This window comes from Carcharhinus amblyrhynchos, unplaced genomic scaffold (assembly GCF_965287045.1).
Source record: "Carcharhinus amblyrhynchos unplaced genomic scaffold, sCarAmb.v2.hapA scaffold_42, whole genome shotgun sequence".
Taxonomy (NCBI): Eukaryota; Metazoa; Chordata; class Chondrichthyes; order Carcharhiniformes; family Carcharhinidae; genus Carcharhinus; species Carcharhinus amblyrhynchos.
In genome coordinates this window covers 3169924-3193553 of record NW_027649783.1, presented here as the reverse complement: position 1 = coordinate 3193553, position 23630 = coordinate 3169924, and the positions used below count along the sequence as shown (strand labels likewise).

Sequence of the window (23630 nt, the reverse complement as noted above, 5' to 3'; positions counted from 1 at the left end):
GGAAATCTGTCCCTCACAGAATGATGCTCCCTTATCTTTCTTCCTCACTCCCCTGTACAGCTTGAAGTCTCATCTCGCAGGCCTGATAGTTGGGAGATACATGCTACTCTATATGTCACGGGGCTGATCAGAACCTGTTTCCTGTTCCAGTTAAACACCTGCACAGAACACAACGCAAAGCTGGAAGCTGGAAATCTGACAAAAAAACCCCAAAAAATGCCAGAAATGCTCAGCAGGTGAGGCAACATCTCATTAACGGAGATTTGTGTAAAACCAGCTCCTGAAGCACAGCACAGCGGCACAGTTTAAAGTTTCCTTTCATCCACAATGGATGCTCCATTCTATGATTTTGAACAATTCAAATTGAGGCATTGATGCCAAGGGTGACATCAATGCCTGAATTCACTTCAGGCATTGATGTCACCCTTGGATTTTAAATTTGTAAATCCATTGTCTATCTTTTTAAAGCTACTGTTGAAACTGTATCCAGCACACACTCAGTTCTTTGTGAAAGACAAGGAGAATTGAAGATATATTTGTGTAATTTTCCTTTGACTAAATTTGTACAGAAGCAGAAAGGCGGGACTCACACTCAGCTCTTCATGAAACTCACCCGCTAAACATTGAAAGGTGGCAGTGTTTATTCAAGGGATGATTCTTGAACATAGAACATAGAACAGTACAGGCCCTTCGGCCCTCAATGTTGTGCCGAGTTATGTTCAAACCCAAGATCAAGCGATCCCACTCCCTATCATTCTGGAGTGCTCCATGTGCCTATCCAATAACCGCTTGAAAGTTCCTAAAGTGTCCGACTCCACTATCACAGCAGCAGTGTATTCCACACCCCAACCACTCTCTGAGTGAAGAATCTACCTCGGATATCCCTCCTATATCTCCCACCATGAACCTTATAGTTATGCTCCAAGGGAAAAAAAAACCTCCGTTTGTGTATCTTTGCAACATTTACAGCTTGTGTCTGTGAGTAAATGACATTTCAGCGATCTGTTACTCATTCAAATGTTAACTAGTAACGAGAAGCGGAAGAAAGTTACTGCACCCTGGACGGAAATATCAAATCATTTTGAAGGAGCCGCCATGGAATTATTTTTGCTGTTGCAAAAAGCGAAATAGCAGAGAATGGTTTCGATCCATCGACCTCTGGGTTATGGGCCCAGCACGCTTCCGCTGCGCCACTCTGCTACGTAAAGCCCTGTTATTCATTTTTTATTAATGGAGAATCGAAAAGTTGGAACGATGCAATCTGGGCAATACAACTGAGCAAGGTGAAACACTATGGGGACTGGACAGGATAATCCTACCATGGGCAGGGCACTAAGTGAAGATACGACATTGACTGAGTTGTCAGACGGAGCAGGGAATCGTTTCAGAAGATGCCAACGAAAGTTGGAGTGCCAAATGTTTAATGATCACTGTACAAGTAGACGGTGAAATGCAGACTTCAGGTTGGATATTCATGAGTTCTGAGATGGGTGAAGAGACTGTGGCATCTCAGCGTAGTAAAGGTGCAATGGGGATTAGGAAGGGTAAAGGTGTACGCTTTATTTTGTATCGTCTTCCTTGATCTTCGGACCAAAATGTCTCACTTCACACTTCCTTACGTTAATTAAGTTGTATCTGTCACGTGCCTGTCCATTCCACCAGCCTGTCTACATCTTCTTGAAGATTATCAATATCCTTCTTATTAAAGTTCAGAATATTTACAAGTTTTGCACCTTTGGCAAATTTTGAGATTGAAACCTGTCCACCCAGATAAAGGTCAGTAGCCTCCTCCAGCATCTACGGACCTCCCTATCTCTGTAAAGCCTTCCACTCACTACAACCCTACTTATCTCTATAATTATCTCCAGCTCCTACACCCCTCCCTCTCCCTGTAACCTCCTCCAGCAATTACCACTATTTTTCCTTCTCCTACCACCACCAGCCACTACAACCCTCCCTATCTCTGTAACCTTCTGCACTCACTAAAATGCTCTGAGATATCTGCTCACAGGGGGTGGGAGTAGGACGAGTCCATTCAGTCCCTCGAGCCTGCTCTGTTATTCGGGAAGGTGAAGGCGGCTTTGTTTCCAATCTCCACCTTCACCCCTTTACCCCGTCACCCTTAATAACCACTGTTCACAAGAAGATATCGATCCCGGGTTAACAATTCACTAATTCCCTTTTGGGTGAGGGCAAGATTCCAAAACTTGGAGTGGCCTCAAGTGTTACTCAGCTTCTCTCCTGGGAGTTAAACTCTGTCCCTCTTTCTCTCTACCCATCCTCCCCCGAAACCAGGTCTCAGGTTTCACCCAGCCTCCGCCAGCAGAAATCATTCGGCTCTCTTTACCCCCACCATCACATCCTGAAAAATGTAATTAAACCCCAGAGAAAAAGGCCCTCATTTTTCTAATCACTCCTCGTAACTTCACTCCCAGCTCCAGACTTCAGTCTAGTGAACTTTACATTATGTCAGTCACCCCAGTGCCAATTTGTATGTGGCTCGGGTAATAATCCAGAGATTGTAACCCCTGAGGACCTGTTCTTTAATGTATTTCCTCGTTGCTGATGAACCCCAAACAGGTCCTTTTACACCGTCTTCCACCGTTACTCAAAAAGGACTCTAAATAATCATGAGAAATCAGTGAACATTTCATGTTTAGAATCGATTTCACAGAGATAAGGTTGTTTATCACAATATGGATCACAGCAACTGGATCCCGCCCCCACTCCTACTTCAATATCCTTTCAAGCCAATCAGAGATGTCCCTCACCATGGCATCGAGCAGGCAGCATACTGTGTGGGACTCTCGATACAAAGGATGTTATCAATCCCCTAATTATAGAATCTCCTAGAACGGCCACTCGACTAGAAATGTGTTCATTGGAGTTTAGAAGAGTGAGAGGGGATCTCATGGAAACTGATAAAATTCTGACAGGATTAGACAACGTAGATTCAGAAAGAATGTTCCCGATGATGGGGGACTCCAGAACTAAACGTCCTCCAGAATGTGTGGAATTCACTGCCACAGGAAGTAGTTGAAGCCAAAAATTGTGTGTGATTTCAGGAAGAAATGAAATGTAGCAACAAGATTGTTAACACGATTCTAAACTGGAAATTTTCACTGATTTCTTATGATTACATATAAACCTCCTTTCCTAGTTTTCCAAAACGATTATCCCTCCCTGTTTTCCCACCTGAAACCTCCTTTCTCAAGCTGTAATAACCAGGAATGTCTTACGCCCAGTAATGAGCAGCTTTTGCAATGTGTTTGAATGAACACAATTTCATACCATCTAAGCAGCATTTTGAAGTTCTCATTCATTCACTGTATTCTGGTGAAATATGATCTTTCTCTTCTGTGAGTAATTATATAAGAATCTTCCTCTGATATGAGACGCCGTTTTGTCCTTGTTCCCCTGATGCTGCTTTATTTCTCTTTCTTCTCTCGTCATGATCTTTCTCATGGAATTTCCAGCACACTCGGCCCAGTCCGCCAGCTGAGTACATCCCGGCCCACAGCACAAATCCACTTCTTGAAAAGAGGGACACCCGAAGTTTTTTTTACGCGGTTGCTCCACTAAACAAATTGTCACTTTTAAACATTTTATATCAGAATCGCTGCGAGCAGGGTTCGAACCTGCGTGGGGAAACCCCATTGGATTTCGAATCCAACGCCTTAACCACTCGGCCATCGCAGCTGTTTATGAGTCAACGCTCAGTAACATTTCCACTAACTTTATGAGACACAGGAATGATGCAGAGAGCAGTGTGTGAGCTGATTTTGTTCATCTTTTATTTTGTACCTTTCTCTCTGAATGAGAACTGATTTATTAGTTCAGAGGCTTGTTCCTATGTTTCGAAAAAAATGTTCATTAAAAGCAAATAGATTCCGAAATTTAGGGAAAAATATGAAACATTTATTTTTATTTCATTCCCATCAAATGTTGCGTTTGAACTTTATGTCCATTTGTTTCGAGACACAAGAGGATAAGTTTCTAAATAAATTCCCATTGCGACGCCGGGAATTGAACCCGTGCCAGCTGCTTGAAAGGCAGTTCTGCCCACCGCGATATCACCAACACTCGCTTGGTTTAAAGGGTCGTTATTTTCATTCGTTATAATTACGGAACTAACTTAGTTGCTGATTTCATCAGACACGAGATGTGTCCATAACGCAGTTTGTAAACTGAACTTGGCTTGTCTGGACAGGTTCAGCTTCCTCTTTACCACCGTTTCTGACTGAGAAATCATTGAGTAGTTTTGAGGGCTTTAAAAAAATCTCAACAACGTTTCCACTTTAAACTAGATTTTCCGTCAGACACACATAGATGATGAGAATATTTATGTGAATTTTGTTTGAGCAGACCCCCTCGCCTCCCCTCCAGTTCTCAGACAGACACTGACTGGTTCGAAGTTTGTTTTACTTTTTATAGAAAATAAATCCCTGTCTCACGACCTGCTTTTCTCCTGTTGTCAGACACATTCACTTTCTACAAGGGGGCACTAACTGGTTTGAAGAATCAGAGTCAGACTGCAGTCACCGCATTCTCTCTCCATCCCATTCTCTCAGTGCCACCTTACACCATATCCGACAGAGTGATTTGGAAAAGTTGAGTGAATCACCATAAGACCATAAGACGCAGGATCAGAATTATCCCACTCGGTCCATTGAGTCTGCTCCGCCATTCAATCATGCTGATAGTTTTCTCATCCCCATTCTCCTGCCTTTTCTCATTCACCCCGATCCCCTTATTAATCAAGAACCTATCTGTCTCGGGAGTTCTCGGGAGGTAAACACTGCTTCGGCTTTCTCTCATTGTCGCCACCTTCATTGCAAAGAATTTTCTTTAGAAAAAAAAATGCAGGGCTCGTCCGGGATTTGAACCCGGGACCTCACGCATTTTAACGCCAAGCCCAAAGCGAGAATCATACCCCTAGACCAACGAGCCACCCGCTGTACCCTAGCCCCTGAACCTTTCAAGGTATCTCAAAGTCAGGCAACTTTTTTGACAACTCATCAGCGATTTATTGAACAATGTTCCATTTCACTGTGTGTTTTGATGAAATCATGATGTGGAGATGCCGGCGTTGGATTGGGGTAAACACAGTAAGAAGTCTCACAACACCAGGTTAAAGTACAGCCAGTGTATTTGACAGTAGCACCCACAGGCTTTCGGGGTTTGCCCCTTTGACGGGTGATGAATAGAGGGCTGGGGCAAGTGGTGTTCCTCAGGGATCAGTGCTGGGACCTTTGCTGTTTGTAATATATAAATTACTTGGAGGAAAATGTAACTGATTTGATTAGTAAGTTAGCAGACAACACAAACGATGGTGGATTTGCGGATAACGATGAGGGCCATCAGGGGATACAGCAGAATATCGATGAGTTGGCGACTTGGGCAGAGAGATGGCCGATGGAATTTAATCCGGACAAATGTGGGTTAATTCATTTTGGAAGGTCTAATACAGATAGGAAATATACAGTAAATGACAGAACACATAAGAGTATTGATAGCCAAAGGGATCTGAGTGGACAAGTACACAGGTCACTGAAAGCGGCAATGCAGGTTGAGAAGGTAGTTAAGAAGGCACACGGCGTACTTGCCTTTATCGGCTGGGGCATTGAGTTTAAAAATTGGCAAGTGATGTTGCAGTTTTATAAAACCTTACATAGGCTGCACTTGGAATTTAGTATTCAATTCTGACCGCGAAACTACCAGGAGGATGTGGAGGCTTTGGAGAGGGTACGGAAAAGATTTACCAGGATGTTGCCTGGTAAGGAGAGCATTAGCTATGAGGAGAAGTTGGAGGAACTTGATTTGTTCTCACTGGAACGACGGAGTTTGAGGGGCGACTTGCTGACATCCACAAGATTACAAGAGGCACGGACAGAATGGATAGTCAGAAGCTTTTTTTCCCTGGGTGAAAGAGTCTTTTTCTCGGAGGCAAGGGTTTAAGGTGTGAGGGGCAAGGTTTAAAAGAGATGTATGAGGCAGAGAGTGGTGGGTGCCTGGAACTCTTTGCCGGGGATACGGCATTGACTTCTCAGAGGCGTCTTGACAAATACATGAATAAGATGGAAATCGAGGGATATGTTGCCCGGAACGGTGGGCGGGATGTTCGTTTAGTCGGGCAGCATGGTCGATGCAGGCTTGGAGGGCCGAAGGGCCTGTTTCTGTGCTGTAATTTTCTTTGTTCACCCAGAGAAAATCCATGCAAATGGGGGGAAACATGGACACTCCACACAGACAGTGACCCAAGCCGGGAATCAAACCCGGGTCCCTGGTGCTGTGAGGCAGCAGCAGCTTCCTATCCACCCTGTCCATTTCTTCTGCACCTCAATCAGGTCTCCTCTCAGCCTTCACTGCTCTAAATAAAACAACCTGATCCAATCCAATCTCTCTTCATAGCTCAAATTCTCTATCCCAGTCTACGATCTGGTCCCTGGGAAATGGACACTGCACCCTCTCCAGTGGAATCATATCCTTACTGTAGTAATTTGACTGGAACTGCACACTGTCCTCCAGCGGTGGCTTCACCAAACTTTTGTCCAATCCGAATCTGAACCTTCTTGCTCTTACAATCATGCATTAATATTCCATTCATCACGCTACATGAATCTTCACAACTCACAGACTCAAAGGGATTTCCAATATTGAAAAACAGTGGAGCTTTCCTTTGTATTTTCGGGGATCTGGGAATCAGTGGATCATCCAAATATAGAACTGAAAAATATGAAATCACAGCATTTATTGACAATGTGCTAATATCAGGGTAATATTCGACGTGTTGACTACGTGGCATCGCCACATCAAAGGTGAGCCAAAATGCTGATGAATTGAACGAACGTTGATCTCAGGTCACGAAAAGTGTCGGTACAAATGTAAAGATTTGCATTTTTGAAAGTTTCATTCCTTGATAGTCTTTGTTTCTGTTTTGAAAGTTCGAGAACAACACAAGTTTAATTTTAAGTGATAAGAATACGACGAACTCCCCGTCGGGGAATTGAACCCCGGTCACCCGCGTGACAGGCGGGGATACTAACCACTATACTAACGAGGAACGGGCACTCGAAGCGGCAATACGCATTGTACACTTGCCACTTACACTTCCGGAGCGACAACTCAGTTCTGACGAGATCACTTATTTTCCCCAATACGGAGAACCATTTAATGCAGCAAACAGCGGCTTTAACTAACTCATTAAGACTTTTGGATTAGCAGGAAAGAGAATGAGGTGGATGCATGAAGAAAAAACACAAATCAGATGGAGACAGAAAGGTACGATTGCCGTTCATATCAAACCGCATGTTCTTTTTAATTTTGGGGGAAAGACGGGGTGTCTTGAAGTCTGAACATTCTGGACAATCTCAGCTGGTCTCTCTCCACAGATGATGTCAGACCTGCTGAGTTTTTCCAGCATTTTCATTTGTTGTTCCAGATTCCGGCATCGGCAATATTTTGCTTTTAGCTTGTCTCGCAATGTGTTTTTTTTCAAACGGCTGGAAGTTTCAAAGTGCTTTACAACTGAGATGCATTTCTTTCATTTATTGTCTTTTACTTGCCCGAGGTACAGGCGTAGATTGAGCAAATACATACAGGATGTTAAAATATTGCATCTATCAATGTTTGGAGATTTGTTATTTCGGGAACAATCAACTTTATCCAGATACAAAATCGAAACACCGAGAGGCAACTGTTTTTTGAGGCAGACGTGATTTGAACACGCATCATTCTGATCTGGAGTCAGACGCGCTACCGTTGCGCCACAAGCTCAGACTGCTTACTTACTTTTACGTCTGTGTTATGTTTGGTGAATTCAAAACTCAAACAGGGAATTGTCTCCCTCTTTACCTTCTCGGGATTTAAATCGAATGGAAGAGTCACAGCGAACCAAAATTAACGAGAAAGTAGAAACACAACATTATCCTACAGGAGAAATGTGTTCTTTGTTCAAGAGGTGATTAGAAAGGCCACCATTGTATGACGAGGTGGCCGAGTGGTTAAGGTGATGGATTGCTAATCCATTGTGCTCTGGACGTGTGGGTTCGAACCCCATCCTCGTCGGGAGTGCGTCTTTTCTGCCTCGTTATTGAGGGTGGACTCAATATATGAGGTTCTGGGGATGCGGCCTGGGACTGCTGTTAGTGCAGGCTCCATTGGGCCGAACGTTCTTCTTCTGTACTGTGGGGATTCTATGAATTTTGCGGCGGCCGTTTCACTTCTCTAAAAGCATCGATACACCAGTTCCTGACCTAAGAAGCCGACTCTGATGAGTTCCTGACCCGAATCTTTGAATATCTCACCAGACAACGATGAGAAGTCCAACATGTCATTCTTTGTGCAACAGAGCCGCAGCTACAGCATTTATTCCCCATTCCTATAGAACATTGCAGCACAGAAACAGGCCTTTTGGCCTTCCCTGGCTGTGCCGAACCATTTTTCTACCGAGTCCCACTTACCTGTACCTGAACCATATCCTTCCGCACCCCTCTCATCCATGTACCTGTCCAAGCTTTTCTTCAATGTTAAAAATGAGCCCGCATTTACCACTTCATCCGGCAGCTCATTCCACACTCCCACCACTCTCTGTGTGAAGAAGCCCCACCTATTATTTCCTTTTAACTTTTCCTCCTTCACCCTTAACCCATGTCCTCTATTTTTGTTTCTCCCCGAGCCTCAGTTGGAAAAGCGTGCTTGCATTCACTCTATCTATACCCATCATGATTTTATACACCTCTATCAAATCTCCCCTCATTTTTCTCCCTTCCAGGGAATCAAGTCCCAACCTATTCAACCTTTCTCTGTATTCTGTTTCTCAAGTCCCGGCAACAACCTTGTAAACCTTCTCTGCACTCTCTCAACCTTATTAATATCCTTCCTGTAATTAGGTGACCAAAAGGGCGTTCAGATGGTCAGTGGATAGGCATATGGATAACAATGGAATAGTTTAGGTTAGAGGGTCATTAGATTGGTTCCACTGGTTGGAGCAACATCGAAAGCCGAAGGACCTGTACTGCGCTGTTGTATTTTCTAAAACTGCACACAATTCTCTAAATTCGGCCTCAACAATGCCTTGTACAACTTCACCATAACATTCCAACTCTTGGACTCAATACTTTGATTTATAAAGGCCAATGTTCAAAAGTACTCTTTACGACGCTATCGACCTGTGGCGCCACTTTTAGGGAATTATGTATCTGTATTCCCAGGTCCTTCTGTTCTATTTACACTCTTCAGTGTCCTGCCATTAACCTTGTATGTTCTACCTTGGTTTGTCCTTCCAAAGTGCAGTACCTCACACCTGTCTGCATTAAACTCCATCTGCCATTTTTCAGCCCATTTTTCTGGCTGGTCAAAATCCCTCTGCAAGCTTTGAAAATGTTCCTCATTGTCCACTGCTCCTCCAATCTTTGTATCATCAGGAAATTTATTGTTCCAATTTACCTCATTATCATCCAGATCATTGATCTAGATGACAAATAACAATGGACCCAGCACTGACCCCTGTGGCACACCACGAGTCATTAGCTGAACAGAAAACATCTTCACGGAGAATATTTTGACACAACAGGGAACACGTCTACAGAGCAGGGCATTTATTAACAGAATATTATAAAAATATTGATACAAGATGGATCATATTTACACAGCCGGAAACACATTCACAGCATCAGGGAGGCATTTTACACAACAGCAGAAAACATTTCTCAACAACAGAGAGCACAGTTACACAGCAGGAAATATATTTACAAACATGTCATGCAACAGAAAATTCCTTATAAAATAGTGATGGATTCTCCAATTCCGTGTCTTGCCGGTTTCCCAACACTCTGTCCGTCGTTCCATGTGTCCAAGCAGTCTCTCATGCTGCTATTGTGTGTTTTTCTCTGTCTATTGTATTCTCGGTGTGATGCAGTGATGCCTCCTCACACTGGTGTTCCTATTCAACGATAGAGGAGTGACCATTTGCCTGACGACATTGATGGGCAGCAGAGTGGAACTTTCGTCGTAGCAGAGTGGCGCAGCGGAAGCGTGCTGGGCCCATAACCCAGCGGTCGATGGATCGAAACCATCCTCTGCTATTCCTGTTCACAGTGATAATAAAACACCTTAATGGTAACTGTGAAGCAGTCGTGACTTTTCCGTGGAGAACACAAACTGTTATCCCCGAAAAACCTCGATCTGGAGTAAATGGCTTTTTCTGCAACCAGAGCCTTACACAAGAAGAGGGAACATCTTAACACAACATGCAACAATTTACAGACAAGAAAAGTCCTCACGGAGAATCTTTTTTACACAACAGGGAACACGTTTGCAAGGGAAGGCGATATGTGAACAGAAAAGAAGAAAAAATATTTCCAGAGCCGGAAACACAACAACAACGCAGCATATTTCACAACAGCAGAAAGAAAAAAACACTCACCAACATTTGAGACAGTTCCCTGGGTAAGATTGGTCTGGAGAGATATTGGCAAAACACGGATAATTGGAAATAACTCCGAGGGAAAAAGACAATGGGCAGCATGAACACTTTGGGCCGAAGGGCCTGTTTCCATGCTGTAACCCTCTATATCATAAAGCACAGCAGGAAATATATTTACAAACAGTGAAACACTTTACACAACAACAGTGAACATCTTTGAGCAATAGTTCAAAGCAGGACAGCTGTACAGCAGGAAATATGCTTACAAGAATATATTTACAACAGAAAACTAATTTAACATGTGAGTGATCAATTCCGTGTCCTGCCGGTTTCTCGGAACCTTTGTCTGTCGTCACTCATTTACAAACAGTCTCTTTTGCTGCTTTTGTGCGTGTCTTTCTCCGTCCATTGCATTCTTGGTGTTCTGCAGTGGAATTGTGTGGCCAGACTGAAGCTCCCTCACACTCGTGCTGGAGTTAAACAACAATGTGGAAGTGAATATCTGAATGGCTACATTGATAGGCAGCAGGGGGAGCTGGATTTACCAGAGCAAAGTGACGCAACGGAAGTGTGCTGGACTGATAATTCAGAGGTTGATACATCGAAACCATTCTCTGCTATTTTCTGTTAACGATGATAACAAAACGACTTGACAACAATTCTGCAACATTTCCGTGGAATATGCAAACATTTGCATTGGCTCCGCTTTTCTGTTTTCACCCTCAAACTGCAGTAAATCACATTGATCTGCACACAAGCTGTAGATACTGTGAACATGCACCAGAATATATTAGTGACCGAGGTCATGGTGTGCAGGGCACAATTTCAGAATTTGTGGATGATGTGAAAGTTGGGAGCATTGTGAACTCTGAGGAGGATAGTGTAAAACTGCAAAAAGGACAGAGACAAGTTGACAGAATGAGTGGACAAGTTACAGATGAAATTCAAAGCTGAGAATTGTGAAGTGATTCATTCTGGTAGGAAGATTATAGAGAGACAATGAAAAGTAAAAGGGCCGGGTTCAATTCTGGCCTTCAGTGACTGTGTGTATTTTCCACATTTTCTCTGTGCCCACTTGGCTTTCCTCCGGGTGCTCTGGTTGCCCCCACACTCCATTGATAGGGGAAATGGACTTACCATGCTAAATTTCCCCGAATGTCTCCCAGTATGTTTAGATTAGGAGGATTAACGGGGTAAATATGTGAGGTTGAGTGGATAGGTCAGAGAATCAGTGCACACGCAATGGGCCGAATGGCCACATTCTGCACTGTAGGGATTCAATGATAGAAGTTTTCATATTCCAGTCAAGAGTTCATCAAGAACCAGGGGAAAATATTCAAGATAAGTATCAAAACTGCAACGATTCAGTGCCTAATGTACATATCTTTGGAAACTAAAGCAACATTTAACATGGCCAATCCACCTCACCTGCACATCTTTCAACCAGGGAGCAAACCAGAGAACCCAGAGGAAACCCACGGGGGAGAATGTGCAAAATCAGCAAAGGTCAGAACCAAAGTCAGGTCTCGGGGCTGTGAGGCGGGGGAGTGGGATTAGATAGAATGTTGTTTCAATAACACCAAATGGGTTGTTACTGCATTGTAAAGATTCTGTGGTTGGTGAATCTATAATATAATCCTATTGAATGGAGCAGCAGGCTTGAGGGACCATGTGATCCGCTTCTGATCCGATTTATTGTGCTGCTGTGTCCAGGAAGCTGCTAATTGATTTCTCATCATTAAATCAGAATTTACTCCAAATATATAAATGCATCAACCCTGTGCTCAGTGACAAACTCGTGGTTAAGCAATGTCTCAGTTTTAATATTCTTATCCGTGTTTCCAAATCCCTCCATGTCCTCAGCTCTTCCTGCCTTTCGTCATCTCCAACCCAACAATCCTCTGAGATATCCGAACTCCACTGATTCTGCCCTCGTGATAAGAAGTCTCACAACACCAGGTTAAAGTCCAACAGATATATTTGTTAGCAAAACCAGTAGCTTTCGGAGCGCTGCTCCTTTATCGCCTTACCTGATGTTTTTCAGAGAACTGAGACTTCAGCTTCTGTTTCTCAAAGAGAATCTCTTTGGATAAAGCCGGAATTTACTTGGATTTCTGTCACTGAGGCATTGTCTGGCGGCCTGTGTCTCACTGCTCCAACTCACTGTATCCCTCCATCCCCTCTCATCAACTCTATATGAAGGTGGGATCTTGTTGTTTAGTGACTGAGTGCACACAATCTGTATCTACATCTGATCAAATAGAATTCAGATTGTGAACAATATCACCATTTGAACCAGCTCTGGGTTAACCCAGGCACAGCTCTGATTGGCTGCAGCCCCCTGAATCTGGGGAACAGACACTGTGAGCATCGCCGGCCTCAGAGGCTTTCACAGTTACTGAGCTGGGAAACTCCAACTAATCCCCGAGAATCCACAGCACAGAGCGAGAGGAGAGGAAAACCTGTCCTGGGAGCTGTCAATCTGAGACACAGTTTGACCTGTCAATGTGCAGATGTGAAGCTGCTCCTTCCATTCCCAATCTGCTATAACCAGGAGTTCCTAACGCCCAATAATGACCAGCTTGCAGCAATGTGTTTGAATGAACACGATGTCATATCATCCAAGCAGCATTTTGAAATTATCATTCAGTGTATTCTGATGAAATGTATTTCTTATGTTCTGTGTGTCATTCTGTAAGAATCTTCCTCTGAAATGAGACCTTGTTTTGCCCTTGTGCTCCTGATGCTGTTTTTTTTTTCAGTCTGCTCACATTCTGATTTCCCTCATGGAACCAGAGAAAGGGAACAGCACTGAATCATTCTGCTTATCTTGTCCACGCCAGCCCGAGGGGCACCCAGGTGTCCTCTTCAAGCTCACCTTCCTGCACTCGGCCCGGAGCCATGGAGCTGAAAGCATGATGGTGATCCACATACTTGGCACCAAAATACCAGAAGGAGTCCAGGCTCTGGGGCTGCCGGAAACAAACACGTGCAATGATATTTGCAGCGAGCAGGACTCGATCTTGCGCGTGTAAACCCCATTGGATTTCTAATCCAACGCCTTAACCACTCGGCCATCGTCGCTCCGCCATTTACTGAGCTAATAGAATTACCTCAGTAGCGTTCATACTAACTTCATCAGGCACCGTTATTGTACAGAGCTCAGTGTGTGAGCTGAAATTTGTTCCTCTACTTTTGTATCTTTGTCTCTGACGGAGAACTCACTTACTGGGTCAAAGACATGTTTTTGTAGCTCAGTAATTTTTCGTTAGTAACGAATTAGGGAATAGAACATAAGATCATAAGAAATAGGAGCAGGAGTCGGCCATCTAGCCCTTCGAGCCTGCCCCGCCATTCAATAAGATCATGGCTGATCTGTCGTGTCTCAGTTCCACATTCCCGCCCTCTCCCCATAACCCTTAATCCCCTCGCTTATCAAAAACAGCAATAGGTCCCCTCAGGGACAGACGAGGGGAATTGTGCTGAGAGGCAGGGGGAATGGGGGAGATCCTGAAAGAATACTTTGCGTCAGTATTCACGAAGGGGAGGGGGTTGATGTCTCGTCCGGTCATCGAGGGAGCGGTAGACCAATTGAAAGATCTATCGATTACGAGGGAAGAAGTGTTAGGGCTTTTAGGTAGCATTAAAACCGATAAATCTCCGGGGCCTGATTGCATTTATCCTAGGCTGCTTCGGGAGGCGAGGGATGAGATTGCTGGGCCTCTGACGCGAATCTTTGTCTCTTCTTTGGACACAGGTGAGGTCCCAGAGGACTGGAGGATAGCGAACGTGGTACCGTTGTTTAAAAAGGGTAGGAGGGATAGCCCGGGTAACTATGGGCCAGTGAGTTTAACGTCAGTGGTGGGCAAGTTGATGGAAAGGATTCTTAGGGATAGGATGTATGAGCACTTAGAGCGTTGTGATCTGATTAGGGATACGCAGCATGGCTTTGTAAAGGGGAAGTGTTGCCTTACAAATCTGGTAGAATTTTTTGAGGAGGTGACAAAAACGGTCGACAAAGGACGAGCCGTTGACGTCGTCGAGATGGATTTCAGTAAGGCGTTTGACAAAGTCCCTCATGGTAGGGTGGTAGAGAAGATTAAAGCTCATGGAAGACGTGGCCAGGTATCTAGATGGGTAGAGAACTGGCTTGCAAAGAGGAGTCAGGGAGTAGTAGTGGAAGGGTCATTTTCTAGCTGGAGGTCTGTCACTAGTGGTGTGTCGCAGGGCTCGGTACTGGGACCTCTTCTCTTTGTAGTGTGTATAAATGATTTGGAAGAGGGAGGAGGTGGTGTGATCAGCAAATTTGCTGATGACACCAAGATGGCTGGATTGACGGGCAGTGAGGAGCGGGATATTGACAGGCTGGTGTATTGGGCAGATACGTGGAGTTTAATCCAGATAAATGTGAAGTGATGCATTTTGGCCAGAATAATGTAGGGGGGAGTTATATGATAAAGGGTAAGGCCGTAAGGAGTGTAGAATCGCAGCGAGACCTGGGGGTGGAAGTGCACATGTCTTTGAAGGTGGCAGTGCAAGTGGAGAGTGTGGTGAAGAAAGCCTATGGTATGTTAGTCTTTATAGGAAGGGGTATAGAATATAAGAGCTGGAGTCTAATGTTGCAGTTGTACGGAACGTTGGTTAGGCCGCATTTAGAGTAATGCGTCCAGTTCTGGTCGCCTTACTACCGGAAGGACTGTGGAGAGTCTCCACGTCAGGATACTCTGGAGTGAGTGCAGAGGAGGTTTACCAGGATGTTGCCTGGTATGGAAGGACTGAGGTATAAGGAAAGTTTGAATAAATTGGGGCTCTTTTCCCTTGAAAGACGCCAACTGAGGGGGGATCTCATAGAGGTATATAAGATTATGAAGGGTATAGATAGAGTAAACAGTGGTAAGCTATTTCCTATGATCGGGACACTTAGGACAAGGGGCCATTGAGGGGGGAGAGGTATAACACAGATAATAGAGGGAGGTTTTTCACACAGAGGGTAGTGGGGGTATGGAATGCTCTGCCAAGTAAGGTGGTGGAGGTAAACACGCTAGAGTCATTTTAGAGTAACTTAGACAGGCACATGAGTGGGTTGGAGATGGGTGGATATAGGAGATTGTTTTAAATAAGGGTCATTAGCATTGGGGCGTCCCTGGTAAGGTAAATGGATATGGTACAAAAACATTTTTTTTTCTTTTCATTCACAGGTTTTAAGTCGGTCCACCTCGTGTCCAACGAGGGGCAGACACGCGATGAGTCGTACTGGGGCTGCTCTTGGTTGTTCGAGATTGGCCTAGTGCTTCATGTCGTTAGTGTGTGCCTAAACTGGACCAGATACTGGGCAAGACGACAGCTCAGTGACTATCGCTGTTTGCTGTGCAGACACATGGATTTGGGCCGGTGTCTGCGGGAGTTTGCGCATTCTCCCCGTGCTTGTGCGGGTTTTCTCCGGGTGCTCCGGTTTCCTCCCCACACCCCAAAGATGTGCTGTTAGGCTGATTGGCAGTAATCAATTGCCCCTAAATCAGTTTCCCTCAATGTGGATGGCCATAAAACATTAGACAGGGGTCATGGGTGGAGAGGGGGATTGGTGGTGTCGGGATGGCGGCGCAGGCTCGGTGGGCCGAAGGGCCTGTTTCCCGGGCTGTTTTTGCTTTTTGTTCTTTATAAAAAAAAAGAAAAATCTCTATTGTCTTTCATTATAGTCAAATGTTGCGTTCACCCTGGTTTTGTCCACTCAGTTGAAAACACAGGAGGAAGTGGATAAAGTTATAAATAAATTATCAGTGCGATGGCCGGGAATCGAACCTGGGTCAACTGCTTGGGAAGTAGCTATACTCACCACTATACCACCATCGCTCAGGAAGATCAACATCCGTTATTTTAATCACTTATAATTACGGAACTACCTCCGTTGCTGATGTTACCGGTCATCAGGTCTGTCCATCGGACAGTTTGTAAACTGAACTTGGCTTGTCTCGTTTTTCTGGACAGTTTGAAGCCACCTTTTCTCTATTGTTTCTGACTGAGAATTCATTGATTAGTTTTCAGGCCCTTTTTTTTCATTTAAACAGATTTTCCACTGACAACAATTTCAAACTAGATTTTCCATTAGACACAGATGGATCATGAAAATATTTACGTGAATGTTATTTAAGCAGACCTCCCCCTCCCCTCCCCTCCCCTCCACGCCCCTCCCCTCGCCAGTTCTCAGCCAGACACTGACTGGTTACAAGTTTATTTTACTTTTTACAGAAAATGAATCCCTGGCCCATGATCTGCTTTTCTCCTGTTCTCAGGCACATTCACTTTCAACAAGGGCGCAATAACTGGTTTGAAGAGTCAGAGTCAGACTGCAGTCACCTCGTTTCTCTCTCCATCCCTTTATCTCAGAGTCACCTTCCACCAAATCCTGCAGCCTGATTTGGCCAAGTTGAGCGAATGGGTCAATGACCCAAGTTAGGTTGAGGGAGCTGGGACTCTTTTCCCTGGAGAGACGAAGGTTGAGAGGCGACCTGATCGAAGTTTATAAAGTGTTGAGTGGAATGGATAGGGTGGATTCTCGGAGGCTATTTCCCCGGGTTGAAATGGTCGCTACAAGAGGACACAGATTGAAGGTGCGGGGAGGCAAGTACAGAAGTGATGTTAGGGGTAAGTTTTTCACTCAGAGGGTGGTGAGTGAATGGAATCGGCTGCCGTCAGTGGTGGTGGAGGCGAACTCGCTGGGGTCTTTTAAAAGACTTCTGGATGTGTGTATGGAATTTAATGGGATTGGGGGTTATAGATAGGTCTATTGATTGGTAGGTGTTGATGTGATCGGCGCAACTTGTGGGCCGAAGGGCCTGTTTGTGCTGTAGTGTTCTATGTTCTATGTTCTATGATTGGCAGATGCAGTATATTTCGAATAAATGTGAAGTGATCCAATTTGTTAGCAAACACGGGAAGACAGATTATGTTCTGTTTGGTCATAAATTAGGAGACGAGAATGTGCAACCAGAACAGAGTGTCCTCATGCACCAGTCACTGAGGGGAAACATGCCGCTGCAGCAGGCAGTAAAAAATGCAAATGGCATGGTGGCCTTCATAGCGAGAGGCTTCGAGTACGGGAGCAGGGATGTCTTGATGCAATTATGCAGGGTCTTGGTGAGGCCACAGCTGCAGTTTTGTCTTCATATCTGAGGAAGGATGTTCTTTGGACTGTGGGTGAAAACCCATGCAAACATTGGGAGAATATGCAAACTCCACACAGGCAGTGACCCAAGCCCCGAATCGAATCCAGGTGCCAGGAGCTGTGAAGCAGCAATGCTAACCATTGTGTCACCATGCCGAGTCAAACTTGTCCAACTGTGTTTGGTGTCTGTGAGATCTCCGAGTCTCTCTTGTGTAAAATAAAACGATTTTCCAATCACAAAGTTCCCACTAATCCCCCTGCTGAGCCCCAAAGTTAGATTTCAAGGCACTGTTTCATTAATTTCAAGATTTGAGTTGGAAGTTAGAGAGCATGTCAGCTACCCCGTGTCTGCATATCTTACCTCCAATCCTCACTTTATGTCACTGATTCCGCTACTCGTAATTAATGCAAGATAAAATATAGAAATGAAGCATATCTTCTCTGATTTGATATATTAAAGAGCGCGGTAAAGTGGTACAGTAATTCGCACTGCTGCCCATGTTTGATTCGGGCCTTGGGTGACTGCATGGAGTTTGCACGTCCTCCTTGTGTCTGCGTGGGTTTCCTCTGGGTGCTCCAGTTTCCTCCCTCACTCCAAAGACTGGCTAGGTGCTTTGGCCATGTTAAATTGGTCCTTAGGTTCCCAGGATGTGGAGGTTCGGGGGATTAGCCATGGTGACATTGCGCGAAATATGTTCTTTCAGAGAATCTGTTCAGACTCCTTGGGCTGACTGGTTTCCTTCTGCAATGCAGGGATTCTCTGCATACACAGTGTCTCCATTTATGAAACCAAGAATCCCGTCCGTTTTCCTAACGACTCTTTTAAAATTTCCCTTCGCCTTCAAATATCTCTCTGAACCTCAGTTCCCTCTGAGCCTGCACACTGTATAGAACGGGACCATTCTGTTTCTATTGCCTCTCCCCATCTTTGCTGTCAGAATGCAGCACTGTTCCTGAGTGTGGGATTAATAATGTGTCTCTGCTACAATATCAGTGAGAGCTAAGGCTGCAGCTTCTGGTTCTCCAGGAGAAACGTTCTGGATAAAGCCGGAATTTATAAGGATTTTTATCACTGAGACATTATCTGGCCGTCTGTATCTCACCGTCCTGACTCACTCTATCTCTGTCTATCCCTCTACCCTCTCTGATCCACTCGATATGAAGGCAGGATGTTGTTTAGTGACTGAGTGCACAACTGACACGCACATCTTTGGACTATGGGAGGAAACCGGAGTACCCGGAGGAAACTCACGCAGATACGAGGAGAATGTGCAAACTCCACACAGACATTGACCTCAGCCGGGAATCGAGCCAATGTCCCTGGAGATGTGAAGCAGCAGTTTGAGGGGGAAAAAAACAAATTGGCCAGTACGGGGATCGAACCCGCGACCTTGGCGTTATTAGCACCACGCTCTAACCAGCTGAGCTAACCGGCCACGGAACGCCACACCGCCCAGGGACAGTTATCAGGGCGGCTTGGGTCAATGTCTGTGGGAGTTTGCACATTATCCCCGTGCTTGCGTGGGTTTTCTCCGGGGGCTCCGGTTTCCTCCCACACCCCAAAAACGTGCTTTTTGGCTGATTGGTGTTAATAAATCGTCCCTAAATTGGATCTCCCTTAATCTAGCGCGCATATCATTCCCAAAATTTCCACCCCTTTATTGTGGAGTCCAGGAGATGTAGACAAAAGTCGTAGGTAGAAGAAGGATTGGAATGATGCACTCACTGAGGTTAAAATGGGCGGCGCGGGCTTTTGCAGGGCCGAAGGGCCCGTTTCCTGTGCTGTGTTGTTCTTTGTTCTTTGTATTTTGTTATCGTTGTCGGTCCCTCGATTCGAGGATGACATCCATTCAGGGCCATGAGTTTCTGCTATGGGTCTTCATGTGAGTGAACAGGCCCATTCTCAGCCCACAGAGCTTTCTTCCCTGTTACTGTCTTCTCTGCCTCCATTCTGCCTCATAAAAGCCTGCTGCCGATTGGGGAACAGGTTTTGGCCATCTTCAACGATTTGGAACAAACTCTCCCAGTCATCAGCATGAATGCTGCCTCCCTTCAATGTGGAGGGTGTTGGGGAAACATTACTGATGGGATGTCTCTCACACTCTGAGGATTCGCTGATACACTGGTCACATGTACATCATTGTGCTAAAACCATCAACTATCAATGGCATGTGTGAGAGAGTGAGGTACTTTCCTATCTGCCCTTCTCTGGTCCATTTTGTCGAAATGATTTTTGACAAAATCTTTCATTAATTTAAAGCCCAACATCAGGCCACCCTCAGCCTCGTTGTTTTTGGAGAAAAGGCTCCGGATTCTCAATCCGTCCCTAGACCATTTCGTTTTTCTGGAACTTCGACCAGCTTTCTGCAGAAAGATGCTAGGACTCGAACCTGCAATCTTCTGATACTATCTCCACTTATCATGGGAACAATTAAACGCCTTAGCCATTAGGCCAGGCGGTCGAGCAACAAAACACGGTACCGAATGTCAGCATTTGTTACCGGCAGAGCATTCTCTTTCTCCTTAATGGTTCTTCTTTTTTATGGGCTGTGGGTGTCGCCTGCAGGACCAGCATTTGTTGCCCTCCTCTAATTGCCCTTCAAATGAAAGTGCCTTGTTCGGCCATTTCAGAGGGCAGTTAAGAGTCACCCTCATTGCTCTGGGTCTGGAGTCAGATGTCAGCCAGACCAGGTAAGGAGGGCAAACGGCTTCATCTAATGTGCACCGATGAACCAGATCATGTTTTACTCCAATTGACAGTAGTTCCAAGGCCACCATTACTGAGACTAGCTTTCAATTCCAGATTGACTTCATCAATGAATTGAAATTCCACCAGCTGCCGCAGTGGGATTTACTCCGTGTTCCCAAATACTAGTGCGGGTCTCCGGATTACCAGCCCAGTGACATCACCTTTCATCCCTGAAAACAGAAACAGTTCATTCAGCTCATTATTAAACCCCTTCCTGAGGAGATTAGAATTCCCTCCACAGAATTCTATTGAACAGATTGCATCAAAGCCTGTTGCTCCATTCGGGAGCATCAACAATTTATTAAGATCTCAAAGATAAGATTGATTTCTGGGGCGGAGGATCAAATAATGAGATTCAAAAATTGAATGAACAAAACAACAAGGAAATACATTCTGAGAAAGAGCCCTGCAATGTTTGCAAGAAAATGCAGAGCTTTCAGCTGAAGAAGGACATCTCTTTTTTTTTGGAACTTGGACCAGATTTCTGCATAAAACGACCGCGACAGGACTCGAACCTGCAATCTTCTGATACCTTCACTATCACAGAAACCGAAGTCAGACGCCTTATCCATTAGGCCACGCGGTCGACACGTGAGCACACCATCCGAATGTCAGTACCATGTGAATACCTACCGAGGTTATATTTATTCTCAGTTCTCTTTTTGGATGTTTCTCTGATTCCCAGATGCCACAAACTGAAGGGGAATCCCCAGTGTTTGTAACCGGCAGAAAACTGAAGATCATTTCCAACATTCTTGGCTGCCTGTCTGTGTGGAGTTTGCACGGTCCCCCCGTGTGTGTGTGTTTACTTCGGGTGTTCCGGTTTCCTCCCAACTCTAACGAAGTGCAGATTAGGCGGATTGGCCAGGCTAAATTCCCCCTTATTGTCAGGGGGATTAGTAGGGTAATTAGGTGGGGTTACAGAGAGGGATTCTCTGTCGGAGAGTTGGTGCAGAATGGTCGGTGCGGCCTCATTCCGCACTGTGGGGATCCTCTGCCTCCTACACATCCTGTCTTCAATCTTCAATGCCTGTCCCTGAATCCTTCTGCCAGCAGCTAATGCAGCAACTTCCCCCTGTGTACCTTGGTTCAATGTGTTATTTTATTTTACACGTCTCTTATATCACCACTCAATCCCGTTAGCTGTAAAGAGTTAAAATCCGAATTATCCAGTCAAACCTTTGAGCTAAAATCCATCATCGACCGATTCAAAGCAGTAAATCTCATCTTCACCCACGTCAGGACTCTCCCACACTTTCTAAAGTGTGATGACGGGGCCTGGGTACAATCCTAAAACAGCCGCAGATAATCAGAGCTTTATAAAGATTGAGCAGAACTTCCCAGTTTTTATCCTCAGTATCTCCAGTTCTGAAGCCAAGCATCCAATCCGCCTTACTGACGACTCTCTTAAAATCGCCTCTCTCCTTTAAAGATCTCTCTGAACCTCAGCTCCCTCTGAGCCTGCACACTGTTTAGAACTGGACCATTCAGTTTCTGTTGCCTCTCCCCATCTCTCCTGTCCAAATGCAGCACTGTTCCTGAGTGTGGGATTAATAATATGTCTCTACTACAATATCAGTGAGAGCTGAGACTGCAGCTTCTGTTTCTCCAAGAGAATCTTTCTGGATAAAGCCGGAATTTACAAGGATTTCTGTAACTGATAGACTATCTGATAAATTATCACCGCCCTCACTCACTCTATCGGTGTCTATCCCTCCACCCCCACTCAGTAACTGTATAGGAAGGGGGAATATTGTTGGATAATGACTGACTGCAGACAATCTGTATCTTCTTTTGATCAAATAGAAAGGGAGAGAGATTCTCACAGTCTCTTTGTGAGTATGGATTAACCTTTTATATGCCCTCACAAACACAGTAATCCCCTTGCCTTTGTCAATTCCTAAGAAGTACTTGTACCTCTGAGGCCCTGGTGGGCGGTTGAAGGGTGGGGTGAGGTTTGAAGGCGATGCCGCAGGGTGCTGAGTGTGAGACCAGCCGATTTTAAAGCATGTGTGTAGGAAAGTGAAGAGTGAACTTGTCCGTTTGAAGATCACAGAAAAGCTGTGTCTCGAGCTGGGCCCGAGAGACAAGTTCTGTGTTGTCAGTAAATGAACTCCTGTAATGAAGACACAAAATCAGAAAGAGGAAATGCTGGAAATATTCAGCAGCTCCGAAAGCAGCTGTGGAGAGATATTCCTGTCGCCAGGATGTAACTCTCCAATTGGATACTTCACATTGCTCAGATCTGACACTCTCAACACCTTCCTGTAAGGAACAGGAAGGGCGGGAATTGGGTCTTTGTTGATTTGAGCAAACAGAGCAATGCAGCAATGAGAAGCTCCTCACCCCCAGGTGGCTTGGGGGAGGATGGGACTCACTTAGAACATAGGACATAGAACATTACAGCGCAGAACAGGCCCTTCGGCCCACGATGTTGCGCCGACCAGTTAAAAAACAATGACCCTCTAACCTAAACCAAACCCTTTCCATCCATAAACCTATCCACACCTCTCTTAAACGCCCCCAAACTAGGCGCATCCACAACTGCAGCAGGCAGGGCATTCCAATCCCTCACCACAGGCCCCTGTCTGGGGTTCAAAAATTGGGGGAAAAAAACGCATCGAGTTTGAAATGTAAATGCTACAAAGATGGAATTCAATTCGATTTGTGCACAGATTTTGAACCTTGGCGAATGTCGTCAGGATAACCGATCTGTTTAAGATGCTGTGTTCATGTCGCAGTCTTCTTTCGGGGCCTGGGCTCAAATCCCACTTCAGACACTGTTTTTATTTCCTTCGCAAGGCACCATCCAAACCCAGGAAATCTCTCAGCACAAGGGCAGCAGATGCAGAGGAACAATGACCACCTGTAAGTTCCACTCCGAGACACACATCATCCGGACTTGGAAACATATCACCGTTCCCATGGCTGGCTCACAATCCCGGAACTCCCTCCCTAACAGCAGTCTATGTGTACATACATCACATGGACTGCAGTGTCTCCAGAATGAATTCATCGCCAATTACTCAAAGACAATTAATTTGGACAATAAATGCTTCCCGGGCCAGTGACACACATATCCCGTATGAATAAAGTATTTTCTTTTTTAAATCACTTCGTGCGACAGAAGGAACACAGCTGCCTTCAGAGCAGAAAACTGTGTGTGTGAATCACATCTCTATTTTTATTCCAAATGTGTGTCTGAAAACAGTGAGTGGAACCAACTCACGTTAAACAGTTCAATATTTAGTCGGACAGTTCACAGGTACGTTCCAATTCTGGCAGTATCTCCT

At 45.0% G+C, this 23630-nt stretch overlaps 10 non-coding genes across 10 annotated transcripts; 2 read left to right on the top strand and 8 right to left on the bottom strand.

The window, feature by feature from the left end:
* Window positions 1-1128: 1128 nt before the first annotated feature.
* On the bottom strand, window positions 1129-1200 carry trnam-cau (transfer RNA methionine (anticodon CAU)). The gene has a single exon. It is a non-coding gene; the product is annotated as a tRNA-Met (tRNA).
* Window positions 1201-3617: 2417 nt separating this feature from the next.
* On the bottom strand, window positions 3618-3699 carry trnas-cga (transfer RNA serine (anticodon CGA)). The gene has a single exon. It is a non-coding gene; the product is annotated as a tRNA-Ser (tRNA).
* A 1166-nt stretch (window positions 3700-4865) lies between these two features.
* Window positions 4866-4950, bottom strand: trnap-ugg (transfer RNA proline (anticodon UGG)). Its single transcript is given in 2 exon segments — window positions 4866-4901; window positions 4915-4950. It is a non-coding gene; the product is annotated as a tRNA-Pro (tRNA).
* A 2041-nt stretch (window positions 4951-6991) lies between these two features.
* On the bottom strand, window positions 6992-7063 carry trnad-guc (transfer RNA aspartic acid (anticodon GUC)). The gene has a single exon. It is a non-coding gene; the product is annotated as a tRNA-Asp (tRNA).
* A 922-nt stretch (window positions 7064-7985) lies between these two features.
* trnas-gcu (transfer RNA serine (anticodon GCU)) lies at window positions 7986-8067 on the top strand. Its single transcript has one exon. It is a non-coding gene; the product is annotated as a tRNA-Ser (tRNA).
* Window positions 8068-10013: 1946 nt separating this feature from the next.
* trnam-cau (transfer RNA methionine (anticodon CAU)) lies at window positions 10014-10085 on the top strand. The gene has a single exon. It is a non-coding gene; the product is annotated as a tRNA-Met (tRNA).
* A 3343-nt stretch (window positions 10086-13428) lies between these two features.
* Window positions 13429-13510, bottom strand: trnas-aga (transfer RNA serine (anticodon AGA)). The gene has a single exon. It is a non-coding gene; the product is annotated as a tRNA-Ser (tRNA).
* A 2694-nt stretch (window positions 13511-16204) lies between these two features.
* On the bottom strand, window positions 16205-16276 carry trnag-ccc (transfer RNA glycine (anticodon CCC)). Its single transcript has one exon. It is a non-coding gene; the product is annotated as a tRNA-Gly (tRNA).
* A 2674-nt stretch (window positions 16277-18950) lies between these two features.
* trnai-aau (transfer RNA isoleucine (anticodon AAU)) lies at window positions 18951-19024 on the bottom strand. Its single transcript has one exon. It is a non-coding gene; the product is annotated as a tRNA-Ile (tRNA).
* A 1807-nt stretch (window positions 19025-20831) lies between these two features.
* Window positions 20832-20923, bottom strand: trnar-ucg (transfer RNA arginine (anticodon UCG)). The gene is given in 2 exon segments: window positions 20832-20867; window positions 20887-20923. It is a non-coding gene; the product is annotated as a tRNA-Arg (tRNA).
* Between the last annotated feature and the right edge of the window lie 2707 nt (window positions 20924-23630).